The sequence below is a fragment of the Ambystoma mexicanum genome, chromosome 10 (genome assembly GCF_040938575.1).
Source record: "Ambystoma mexicanum isolate Mex_15411 chromosome 10, UKY_AmexF1_1, whole genome shotgun sequence".
Lineage (NCBI taxonomy): Eukaryota > Metazoa > Chordata > Amphibia > Caudata > Ambystomatidae > Ambystoma > Ambystoma mexicanum.
The window spans coordinates 1,220,186,204-1,220,200,115 of NC_090932.1; positions in this window are offsets into that span (position 1 = coordinate 1,220,186,204).

Consider the following 13,912-nt stretch of genomic DNA (forward strand, 5'->3'; position numbering starts at 1 on the left):
ATGTAGCTCCTACTGCCCTTTGTCTATGCTCAATCAGGACAGCAAAATTCTGATGGCTACTCTGGCAAATAGGTTAAAGAAGGTGATAAACGCACTACTACACCCCGATAAGATGGGTTACGTGCCCGGTAGGAACATGTCCTGGAATCTAAGACATTTACACCATGTCATACGCAGTATTGCCTCTTGGGATACACTGTATGCCATTGCTGCCCAGATGCAGTGAAGCCGTTCGGCTCCATTAAGTGGGAATGGTTGCTTGCTTTGCATGTTAGGCTTTGGCCCTTATTTAATACGATGGGTATAGATAATATACAGCAAACCAGTGGTAAGGGTTGAAACTGGGAGGCATTTCTCTGAGCCTTGGTTGATGGAGAAGGGCACCAGACAGTGCTGTCCACTGTCTCTGCTGCTGTACATTCAGGCGATGGAACTGGTGGCAATGTACTTGCGATCCAAGTATGTTTAGGCAGGTATACAGGTCATGAACACGCATAATTTGATTTCCCTATAGAATCCCGAAGATAATCTGGAAATGAACATTGAGGTACTGGCTAGGTTTGCACAGATGTCGGGCATCACAGTTGACATGGAAAAGTCCTCGCTGTTCCTACTGGGTGGCTTAGCCATGACTCCACTCGGCTACCTCCCAGTGCTGGCCCTAAAGCGGAGTGCTTCCACATTCCGATACTTTGGGATCGTCATTTTTCATGATCCAGTTACAGAACATGATAACAATACCAAGAGGGCCCTGGTAGTGATTAAGAATTCCATGGCATTCTGGAACAGACTACCTCTGTCTGTGATTGGCAAAGCAGCACTGCTAAAAATGATCGGCCTCACTAGACTCTTGCATTACTTTGTAAACTTACCATCTAATACACCGAAGGCCTTCTTTAAAACTTTAGATTCTTCATGTAGGGAATTTCTGTGGCACAACAGCAGTTGTCATATTTCATTAGGACTACTGCAAAGACTGTACGTGGAGGGTGGCATTAAGGTCCCGCACGTTGAATTGTACTATATCGCAAGACGGCTACAATTCATGATCAGGCGGTTGGCCGATGATCCCACCCGGACACCAGACTCCTTCAGCCAGGGACACCACACGCCTTTTTGAATGAATTATTGTGGAGTAAAAGAACATATGTAAATCGCTACCCATATCTGGTGGCACTGGGCATACAACTCTGGGATAGAGCTCCAGCATTAATAAAATTGAGGGACCCATTCTCATTGCAGATCCCGTTGGCCTCCCTGGCCCCAAAAGAGTCACGGGTACACCTGAATATCTGTACACTCAGAGCCTAAGGGAGGTGTCACGATAGGAGACCTGCTGACGGACAACTCCTTTACACCATTTATAGAATTGGCCAACGCCACCGGACTACACTGTGGCCAATTCATGACATATGGCACTATCAAAAATATGATTACGCGCAGATGGCCAATGCAGGTAGAAACAGCAAACACACTTTCCACAATTGATACAATGTATGACTTGGCAGAAGGTCCGCACACAATCTCTTATTTGTACAGATTTCTTCTAGAGAGCAGACCCTCCTCGGTTGCAAGCATTAGGTCCGGGTGGGAGAAGGACCTGGGGGCCCTGCTCTCAGACATTCATTGGGCACAGATATTGCAGTACCATAAACAAGTGTCCCGGAATGCCTATCTACAACTGTACGTCAAACAGAGAGCATATCTGACCCCTCTGAGAATTTCCAAGTTCCCCAGGGATGCTACACACTATCCTAGATGCGAGGCCACAGATGTGGGGATGCTGCACATGTTATGGTCCTGTGCTAGATTGTCACAGTACTGGGGTGGTTAAGAGGACAGACTGCACGAGGGAGGCATTAGTGTCCACCTATTTACACCGGCAGCCTGCATGCTGGCCCGCTTGTCACACCCCAAACATCTACAAATCTCTTCTAAGTTGCAGAATTTAGCGTTTATACTGGAAAAAGGTGGATTGCAGTGTCTTGGAAGTCCACAGGGGTCCCCCATTTCATTTAGATGACTGGTGGCAAGACCTTAAAAAGTGGGCACTGACCGAAAAAACTGTTTTTTGAGAGTCGCTCATGTGACCCCTTCTGAAGCTAACATTGGAATGCCAAACAGGATCACACTTACACAAACCCTGTTTGCAACCGCCACAGCAAGTGCCGATGTGGGACAGACAACCCCGGACACTGCGCAATAAGTTTTATCCCTGCTTGATATGTGTGAATGCAACACTGAGGCTAGATAAGCAACATGGTGGGGAGGGAGAATGTGGACTGGAGGGGTGGGAGGAAGGGTCATAAACAGTGTTAAGCATAGTCCAACAAGTGACTTTGTATCTGACAAAGTAATGTCCATCGATGTGTTCACTGATCTTCAATTTATATATCCGTCCTCTATTTAACATTCTGAGGAGGCATGGGTCAAGATTCCACTCCTATGCTGATGATACTCAGATGTATGTTGAAACTGAGAATATTGCTGAGGCATTTGAAAAGATCGACCAATGCATGCAAGATATTAAAAGATCGGTGGCATGTAACCAGTAACAGTTCAATGTATCGAAAACTGAGGTGATACTATTTGGACCAGTGAGCAAAATGATGGGAGAAAGACAAAGTGTAACACCTCTGATTTTGGGTGAGGAACTCCAATTCTCAAGGAAAGTTAGAAACTTTGGATGTATCTGGCAGGAAAACCTGGGCAGTGAAGCCCTGTTGGGGCCAAAGTAAAGGCAGTGTACTATTCACTGCACACACTTAGGAATGTGCTCCCCTTCATTGCAATAGAAGAACATCCAGTGGTAGTAGGGGCACTGACCAACTCTCACCTTGACTATTGTAATAGTCTATTGGCCAGGATCACAGATAATCAGATGGCGAGACTCTAGAGGGACCAGAATGCAGCAATCAGGCTGATTGGACAACTCGGGAAACTCGACCATGTCTCGGCCCTTCGTAGATCGTTTCACTGGCTCATCGCGGAAGACCGTGGTAAATTTAAGAAGGCCTGTTTGATGTACAGATGCTTTTATGATGTTCCACTAAAATATCTGAATGTCAGGATCCGCCGCTGTCAGCCAACCAGAGATCTCCGTTCTGGATATAAATTGTTGATGTGCATACCTCGGGCAAAACAGGTCTCTAAGGGTCACAGTGGGTTCTCCGTGTTCTGCTCTAAATTGTGGAATCAGTTACCTGTTGAAATCTGGGCTTGCCCATCCTTGTAAGGCTTTTAGAAAGTTGCTAAAAACCTTCCTATTCAGATGAGCTAATGAGGTATAGGTCATAGGCTACACTTTTACAGTCTAATTTTGAACTATAGTTACCATCTGCACCCGAATGTAGTTAAGTCTGCTTGGTGCGCTTAAGAAATATCCAAAATCAAAATGTACATCTTTTGACTGCGCTGGTTTGTTGTCTGTAAAAATCAATAACACTTCTTTTTTTTAAAGACTATTGGGAAGCGAGTGTATGATGCTCTGAACTTTGTCTAGAAAATAGATGGCCAGCCCTTGGAACAAGTTGCTAAACATAAATATCTGGCCATGACAATTAAAACCTCAAAAGATCAGTCTCATATGGGAGATTGTTTTCAGCAAGGCCTGGAATAAATGGCATGCTCGAAGGAGCATTGTCAACAGACTGGGTAGGGGGGTCTATAGAGGCCAAGCTGAAGGTTTACAAGCAATCTATCATGTCAAGGATAATGTATGCCCTGGAGGTACACCCGGAGTGTTCTGTTGGTTGGCTGGAACGGCTTGAGGCGAAAATTCTTCACTCATTGTTGGGCTTGCCTTGTTTGGTCCCAGTACAGGCAGTTAGGCTTGAACTTGGTCTACAGTCGCTGACCTCATTGTGGAAACCTGCTGTCTGTCGGCTGAGGGTCAAGATCACCTTAGATGTTACTTGAAAGCCAAATCTTTTGAATCTCACAGTGGAACATTCATGGGGTGACACGGAATACATGATTTTGTGGGTTGGTGAAACTGTGCTGTCCCATTTCTCAGCCATTGGACTAAGTGTTGTCCCTAAGTCAATGACTGAATTCCATCTAGCCAAAATTGAGGATAAGATGAAAGTCTATGACCACGCTTTGGCTACTGATCAATTAGCCTTACGCCCTAGATACGTGTAATTTACCCACCAAGGCCTACCCCGGGATAGCCGTTGTGGCTATTTAATAAAATATTGCTCTCCCAAATTGGTACATTTTGTAATTTACCTACGGTTCAATATCTTACTGGTCCTGGTCTAAACTGGGGCCTGGGCTGGAATACCCCGAGAATGTAGAACTTACAGGCTATGTGGAGACACACTTGATACTGCCCGGCATATCTTGACCCAGTGTCCCAGACTACAATTCATGTACGACAAGGGGTACGCGCTATACCGAAACATAAGATCTGATCAATTCTGGAGTCTTCCTTATGGGGAGGAATCTCTTGTCCTTACTGCGGGGACGTACCACATTTGTGAAAAGGTGAAAACCAGTTTATGTGATTGAGCTCCCTTTGTCACTGCTGATATTTCCTTTATGTATAATGTTCATAATGGATTTCTTTAATTTTATATATCAAATGTGCGTTTGAAATGTAGGATGGAAAAATGTCACCTGAAATTCTAACCCAACGTGGCCTGAAACAAGGCTGTGCATTAGCAGCGTTTCTGTTTAACTTCTTTATTCTTGATATTGGGAAGGAATTGGTTGATTGTAATGGGGATCCCCCTAGGGTGGGACTGCGCCAAATCCCGTATATGTTGTACGCGGATGATTTGGTGTTATTATCCCAAACTCCACAGGGGCTACAGCGTATGTTGGGGAAGTTGGGGGCCTATGCCTGCAAAAACGGTTTGAGTATCAATGTGGGTAAATCCCAGGTAGTAACATGTAGCCCAACAGTAATTAGTAAGAGGGTTCGGGCCAATCAGAAATGGACGATACATGACATAATGCTAGAAAAAGTTTCGGAGTACAAACATCTGGGAACTCCAATCATGGATAGACAATGTAAGGGTGACGAGTCCGCAAGGGCCCTGAGGAAGCTATCACAACTAACCTCACAGACGCGGATATTAATCAAAAAATATGGGAAATTTACTTTAAAACACGCGCTAGACTTTTATAAAAATGAAAGTGTCCCCGATTTTGTTGTATGGGGTCGAGGGAATGGTGCTAAATAAATCTCATCCATCGGACACCCTGGAATCCAAATATTGGAAAGAGATCTTATCAGTTCCCAAAGCAGTTCCGATCGCATTGATCCGTTATGAGTTCGGATTGTTGTCCCTCCACGCTCAGGCGGGTTGGAGACAATGTGCGTTACTTCAAAAGTGTTTTATTGGGGGTTTACACGAGTACCATCCTAGAAGTCCTAGCCTTGGCGTTGTTGAAAGCAAAAATCAAATTTTCAGGAGAGTGGCTTAAATGCGTCTTCAATTGCATGCCCAGGTGCGGAGGTTTCACTTGAACTGTTACTGTTGAATCCGGACGCGCTAAAAGAAAGATATACCACGCAGATTGGGCAGAGACGCTTGCCACCTGCAATCTATGCAAAGACTTCAATATCTGGTCCTTTGGTATAAAACCGTATGGGAGAATGGCCTCATACCTGGCGAAATGCCCATCGCCGGAGACAAGGACAGAGTTCCTACGGTTTAGATTTAACTTGTGGGGCACGCGGGAGGTGCTGGCCAGATGCAAAGTCATTACTCCAGCGCAGAACTACTGCAGATATTGTTTAGAATCATCGCAAAATGAAACCCTTCAGCATCTATTAATTGATTGTTTGGTTCTAAGAGTGGTCCGTAAGAGGTGCTTCCATAACATTCTCACATTTCACAGTTATACCTCAAGTGAGTGTAGATGGCAAACAATATTTTCGTGTCCAAGAGAACAAGTCCAAATTGCAGTGGTCCAATTCCTCAGATTGATTCTTCCGAAGGTCGAAGTCACTGGGGGTTAGGCAGAAATACCAATACTGTAGGTTCACAAGTCATAGTGTCCTCAGTGAAGTAGGATGTTGGATCTTGGTATGACGACTCTTTGGAATTTCATGACATAAGGGGAATGGTTAGATTTTAACACTCTTCCTGATGAAAGGAGTGGAAATAGATCTAAATTCTCATTAGTAATATGTTTTTAGTGTGTGTTTGGTTTCTTTTATGCAATTTGGATATATTGGTTGTAATAATTGTTGTTGGATGTGTCAATGATGTATTAGGAAAACTTTTGTGATGTATGCAAATTCTTAGGTGACTGTTCAAAAGGTGATAAAATATTTGAAAAGTTGTTATGCAACTAAATCAAATAAAAAAAAAATGTGTGTTTTTTTTTATTTGTTTGCTAATATTTTAATGCTTTTATGTAGTGTAAAAGGTTAATTTAACCATATGCATTTAATACAAAAAAAAGAAAACAAAAAGTCATTTGGGGAATAAGAAGGTTTTGAGCAGCTTCCTAAAATGATAAAAAAATCCTTGGTTAAGCTGAGAAAAAGGGGGAGAGAATTCCACAGACGAGGGGCAGCTGCAGACAAGGCCTGGACGTCAAGGGTGGCCTTCCCAAATCTGGTAACGACCAAATCAGGTTTCGCAGAGCGAAGGGCCCAAACAGAGGTGTAGGCAGAGATTTTCTGTACATTTTCCCCCTTAGAATGGGGTAAAAGATTAATGTTAACGGAAAACACATTATCACAAGAGCACTATATAACCAGCTTTACATCTTTAAATCTTATGGATTCAAAAAGCTGATTCCAATATTAAAATCATGTGAATCAAATCTTTAACACCATAACATATTGGATAAAACATTGGATAGCCATTAGTAGCTGCCATTACCTTGATGTTACTAGCACTGACATGTTCATGATCAGTACCAGACACAACACTCACCAGAGAATTCACTAGGCAAATCGTCCATAATTCAGAATCCTTATGTCAAGATTCAAACCTCGTAACACTATAAATAGAACATTCTCAAGAGTCCTGCAGTTTTAGATGTATTCAGGGCAAGGTCAACCAGCCATTATTTCACTTTTGTGTACAGTCAGTATTTAGCCATTTTCTCCAGATTTAAGTGACACAACTGCAAATAAAGTGGCAACAGGCAATGCAAACCACAATATGTTCTTCAATATGAGGAACATCTTAAATAACTACACGTGCTAACACTACCAGACATTTTAAACAGAAGAGCTCATGTTGAGCCTGGTGTACCATAAAATGGCAGTTTAAAATGCAAGCTTGAAATGTTACACCAGCATTTTAGACCCTGGCACATGTTCATTAATTTGTATGATGGAGAGGATCAAGGATCGGAATTTCCGTTTCCACCAGCCCCATACTCTCTGCATTAAAAATAAGGCAGCCTGGCATGTTCATGCTGATGTGAATGTTGTGGATTCCCATGCAATCTGCCTGCCTGCTACAGCAGTAAAAGTCAGGCAGATGCCCTAGAAATCCACTGTAAATTCTCCCTGCTCTACGTAAATGGCAGGCAGCATTTACTCACTTTCTACTACAACGTGTAAAGGGAGGTGTGCAGGCGATCTTGCCTGCTTTTATCACATGCCATTTGCACTTCGTAGCGCAAATGATATAAGATCTCATGAAGGGGGCCTTTTCCCATGCAAGTGCAAACATAGGTCGGCCCCAGAGCAATTCATGGTACTTGGAGGGCAGATGGGGTTTGTGTGGATGCTGGAAGTGATGGCCTCAGCATAAAGCTAATGTTTCCACCATTGACTTTTCTTGTCAGATAGTAATTCAAGGCCAGCCGTATTCACACCTGGATGCTCACACTCATATGTCCAGAAGCTGACATGTCTAAAATGCTTAGCATACAAACACAGTAATCCCACACATGCAGAAGCAGATGGGTTTGGTCATTTCAAACCTTAACACTCCTAAGGGTACCAGAGAATCATTTCTAGATGAAAAAAAAGATCCTTTAATTGCTTAGTTTCTTTGAAAAATATGATCCACTCAGCATGTGCTCCCAAAACTGGTAAGCAATAAAGGAGAAACAACACTTTTATTTATTTTGTCAGCTTGGTGGCAACAAGAAATTATATATAAATCTCCTGCTTCCTTTATCAAGGCATGGCAGCAACTGGATAGCCTTTGGGCTCAGCTATTTTTTATGCAAAGTTAACATTGTCGCAGCATAAAACAACATTGTTCTAACTGTGGATGCATGGATTCATGTATTAACTAGTCCTCCATGTTTGTAGCGCGTGGCTCGTTTCACAGTCCTGAAACAAATGCGAGCACCTCCAGGCCTTTTAATCTGCCGTGTGCATTATTGCAAGTTTACGTCTTGGAGGAGTAGTCAAGTAATTTCCTGGTGATGGTATGAGCAATGGAGCCTGACCTAAAATATTCATGTTCAGCGAGGGAGTAACTAACAGATGTTTACAGAGAACCAGAGCACATTCCACTGGAGGAGTCACACATCTTCCATTTCCTTTTATTTTCCTCTTGCCTCCAGCAGTACAGACACATGTTAACTGTCTAAGGACACCACGTGATTGAAATACATGTGCTGTAATCGTGTGCTCTTCAAGTGCACTAAGGTAGTTGTCGTTATCATATAAAACAATGCAACCATTTCTAAGACAAAAGGGCCCTACCTTTGAGCACCTTTATGGATATTTTGGATGCAGCAAAAATGGCCGACGGCCAACCAATATATCCTACAATCTATTCTGTATTCAGTGGGGTTCTACTCTGTTGTCGACTGATTTAATCTCACCCCTGTGCCATTTCTCCTTCTCGCAGTGTGCCTCCTTCAAAAGCGTTCCTTATCTAGGGCACTCTGACTTGACATGCTCTCATTCATTTGTCTGTACAGTAACGTTGTTCTTTCTTCAAATCTGAGCTATTTCGACTTTCTAAAACATATGTATATCTATCTCTTACACTAGCTTTGCGAAACTTCCCAGGTTTTGCACGAGAGCTACCACCTGGTGCCGTTTGTAATTTCCAAGTGAGATGGTCAGTGCTTTAAGTGGGGTAAAAAATTGAGGGGGGGGGCCCTCGTTTGGGGGCGTGGCTTCCATTGCGGGCGTGGCCTAAAAGTGCACAAATCATAGTAAGATGTGCAAACAAATATATAAATGTATTTGAGCATTTAAATATTTGTTTGCGTACTACTATGGTTTGTGATTTTTCAAGCCTTCTTTTATATACATAGCAATGTTACATATTTCTATGTTTATACAAGGTGGCTTGTAAGTGCACAAACCATAGTAAGTTACGCACACTTGTGTGCTTACCTTACTATGGTCTGTGTACTTTTCAAGCTGACTTTTAAAAACATAGACATTTGTAACATATGTCTATGTTTATAAAAGACGGCTTGAAACGTAGCCATCTTTTATAAAGCGTTGAGGACGGACAAAACCCAAGGTGGCTTTGTCCGTCGACAAAGCTATATAAAAGATGCCTTGAATTGTGTACGATTCAAGCCGTCTGTTATAAACATAGAAATATGTCTACGTTTATAAAAGATGGCTTAAACGTACACAGTTGAAGGCATCTTTTATAAAGCCTTGCCAAAGCAGAAAGGCGCCTCGGGCTCAGTGATCTCTGCTTAGAGCAGAGATCACAGAGCCCGAGGTGTCTTTCACCCTCTGCGAACCCGCAGGCTCCGTAGATCATGGAGCCCGTGGGTTCGCTGAGGGTCAGTGACCTGGCGAGGGAAAACTAAGGGACTCTATCTTCCTCTGATGGCCCCTCAGATGAGGGGTCATCAGAGAAAGTTACAGTGACTGACGAAAGTGCCAGCCAGTCACAGCAACGCTGTGCCTGGCTGGCACTTCTGTCAGCTTGCCTGACGTTAAAGTGGCAGGATAATGCGTCCTGCCATGGCGTGGTGAGGCCGGGGGGCCCCGGCAGGGCCCCGGCTCAGCCCCACTTTTTGGAGACTGCCGGGGCCCGGCCCCGGCAGGCCCCGGCCCACTTAAAGCACTGGAGATGGTGCAGTGTGGTAGACAGTAAATTCATTAAAAGAAGGCACTGACCACAATGGCAGAAGAAATGCAGAAATTAAACATAAGCTGTACAAAAAATACCTTTTCCAATGCTCAAAAGGGGGGTCCTTTCGAAGCAACTCTCAAAAACCCTAAAAACGGCTCTTGTTTTTTTGTACTCTATAGGCAGGGGTGGACTGGAAAATGATTTTCGGAGTTGCCCTACATTGCACAATACGAGAAAGCCCAAACACGTCTAAATATGGTTTGGGGGGTTTACTCACAAGAAATTTGGAAATAATGGGCCAAAACAGTGAATTTAATGTAATTTGATTTTGTTTGTTCATAACGTGTTTATTCCTAAAGGCAAACCAAACAGAAGACTCTATCTAGGCGCAGGTGTACATTGAATAGAGAAAAGAAGGGGGGGCAATAGACCATATTATTAGTTGGCTAGAGGAAAAGGTGTGTTTTATCCTCTCCCTGAACAGAGATAGAGAATCCAGTTTCTGAATGTTGTGAGGTAGTGAGGTCCAGGCGTAAGGATTGTGGACCGAGAGGCCCTTGTCCCGACGATGTACGAAGCGATAGGATTGGCATTACTAATGCATTTTGAGCTGTTGATCAGAAAGCTCAAGGTGGAAAATAAGGACGAATCTTGGAGACAAGATACATTGGAGCCAGGTCATGGAGCCATTTAAAGACAAGACAAAGGATCTTAAAAAGGTTCCTTTGGTTTACGGGCAACCAATGGAGGGTTTTGCGAAAGGGGGACACCAGGGAAATTTTAGGAAGATTGAAAAGTCTAATGACTGCATTTTGAGCAACCTGTAGTAGTGTATCTGACTAGCCAGGATCCCAGCAAGAGTAGTACTGCAATACACTAGTTTGGAATTCATCAGTGCTCCAATGACAACTGATCAGTCCCTCTCAGCAATGAGAGGGAAGTTAGGTCGCAGGAGTCTGAGTCAGCAATAAATCATCTTTGATATCTCACTGACCCAAATGCAGCCGAGATTTTTTACTTTAGATAAGAAGACAGAAGGTACATCAAATAGAGTTGGACAGGAAACAGAATGTTATGAATGTGCCAAAAGGTGTGTAGGCTCAAGCAGCAAAATGTCAGTTTTGGATGGATTTAACAGTAGCCTACTTACCAGCATCCAGCTGTGGATAGCTTGAGCACAATCTAGGATATGTTTAATTGAATCTGAGGGATTATTCAGCCTAACATGAGTGTCATCAGCATAGTAGTGATAACTTAGGCCGAATTTTTTAAAGATATCAAATAATGGTTGAATGTAAATGTTAAATAATAGAGGTGAAAAGGAGGAGCCAATTTTCACCTGTTGTGTCTGACCAAAAAGACAGGAAGTAAACCATTTCAGGGAGTCTTTGGACACTTGAGCTACCCCTGTCAATCGGGATATAAGTATAGCGAAATTGACTGAATCAAAGGCTGTGCATAGGTGAAGCATATTCAGCGACTGAGGTCGCCTTCATCTGATGATCTCAAGGTGACATCCCAAACGGCCAGGAGTGCAATCTCCTTACCATGACGGGACCTACAGCTTGATTGCAGCATATCAAGCAGTGGTGTTCTTCCAGAAAGCTTTGGAGTTTTGATAGGACAATCTTTTCCAGAATCTTAGCGGGCCATAACAGGCCTGCAATAGGTTTTTATTTTGAAAGCAAATTATGCTACAATGTAGGTTTGTTTAAGTAAAGGAGTAGGAAAGTATCTTTTAAGTTCCTCTGGGACAATGCCCTGGGCAAGAGAAGCGTTTAGAGAGGCAGGCAGGGATATTTTCATACTGATGATCATAGGTTTTAGATTTGAAAGGAGTAAGTGCCTTTCCGCAGTAAAAATAGAAAATAAGAGATGTTTGTAGAGGGGTATCAGATGATGAACATCAATCATGGGTCGAAAATTGTAGATCAATATTTGATTGGATGATGGTAACTTTATTCATGAAGAACTTGTTAAAAACATTGATCAGTTGAAGGGAAGGAGATAGTCTCAAGCATGTGCATGGAGGGCTAGATAGATGTTTTGTAATTTTGAAAAGCTCCTTGGGTTTGTTGGGTGCAATATCTGGATTTTTTAAATAAATATTAAGTGCCATTCTCACAGCCTGACTGTCAAGTGAATTCTTGTATTTATGCAAGATGCTTTCTTTCTTATGGTACACTTTCTTGTAAGGCCTTGACCATGTCTTGGTCTTATTTTTTTGATTTACCCTGAATTTGATGGGAGCAATAGAGTCACAGACCTTCTGTAAACTGAGCATATCGGATTGAACAAAGTCTTTGCAGCTAGAATTTGGACTATGGGGAAGCAGTCCTGAAGTTAGCTTGCCACCTGTAATTATGTTAAGATATTTTATGCTACGCAGGGCAATCCCAGCAGGTGGATGAGTTTTTAAAACTTTGTATGGATCTATCTGAATAAGAAAAATCCTAGCGTAGTAATCCAACCAAGCGACACGTATTGTCTCCTGATATGACAATCTGTCACATTTGTAAATTACTAGGGGCCACATCACTAGTTGGGCCTTACCCCTTGAATGCGGTGATTATGATATTACCACTGCATTTAAGGGTTTACCCAATCATCAGTATGGCCATAACTGGACGCATTCACCTGCATTCAGAGCTCAGAGTATGGCCATGTTTGCACTGGCAGTAATAGTGCTATCTATCCCCATTGTGTCCAATGGACCCAATGAGAAATGGGGACTTACTGTCTTACCCCTACTTGTGATCAGGCACCAATTGTGCTGGACCGAGTAGTGGTAACACAAATTACTTTGGTTGGTATCCTGGAGCAATTAGCAGGGGGATACTGCTCAACTTGTGAGAGAGCCCTAGGTCATTGCAATAACCCATATTATGCTAGAAAGAAGAGGTAAACCTAGAATGATTATGGGAAATAAGAATTTCATTGGGCCTCATTACGACCCTGGCGGAAATCGCGGTGCTAAATGCACCGCGGAGCACGGCGGAAAGCTGCCGATAGCGCCATGGAGGTTGGCGGATTTTCCGCCCCATGCCGACCTTGGCGGGGCGGTAAATCCCCATTCCCCATTTTACCCTTCCCCATTCCCATTTTTGCCCCATAGGGTATAATGGGAGTGGGGAAGGCGTTAATTGCGCCACCGTAAAATACGGTGGCGTAATTAACAACAAGGTCCCGTAGCGCCATGGATTTCTCCGCCCGGAAAAACCAGGCGGAAAACGTTCCATGGCGCTACGGGAACTCGTAGTAGGGCGGACGGGTCCGCCGCGAATAACGCTGGCGTAAACCCACTCCGCCAGGGTCGTAATGAGGCCCATTGTATTTAAAAATATCTGGATTGTCTCTGATATCACACAAAATATCAAAATCCCAAAGGATGATCATATTTGAGTGTCGAAAAACGCTTGTTCCATGGGCCACCTGTTTTTTTTTTTTTAAGGCACATCGATGGATGGATGTTCATTGTTTAAATCAAGCAATTTAGTATACATGATCAAAATTATTAAACATACAAAAAGCAGCACGAGTAGCAGGAGTAAAACCCGAGTTTAATAAACTCAAGAAATTACATTAAGCAGTGGTGAGAAAACTGACTCGAGACAAGTAGGCAATACCACTGCAGCACCACACTCTGACCATCGAACTGCCCGAACAGTCCCAAACAGACTTTGCATGAGGGCTTCACACTGAGGCAATTCTTTTCAGGCCTGTGCATCTGGAGAGATGATGATACTCAAGCCACAACGGCTCCAAAATAGACACGAAATGTAGTTCCCAAAGTAAAATAGGATTGGCAAGCACAGTTAAAAGAAGTTAATTTAGAAGTTCAACAAACAGTGTATAAAAAGTTGAAACAAATTCAGTTGATAAGGCAATTAACCGTTTGAAACATGCAGAAATCTGAAAAGTAAATT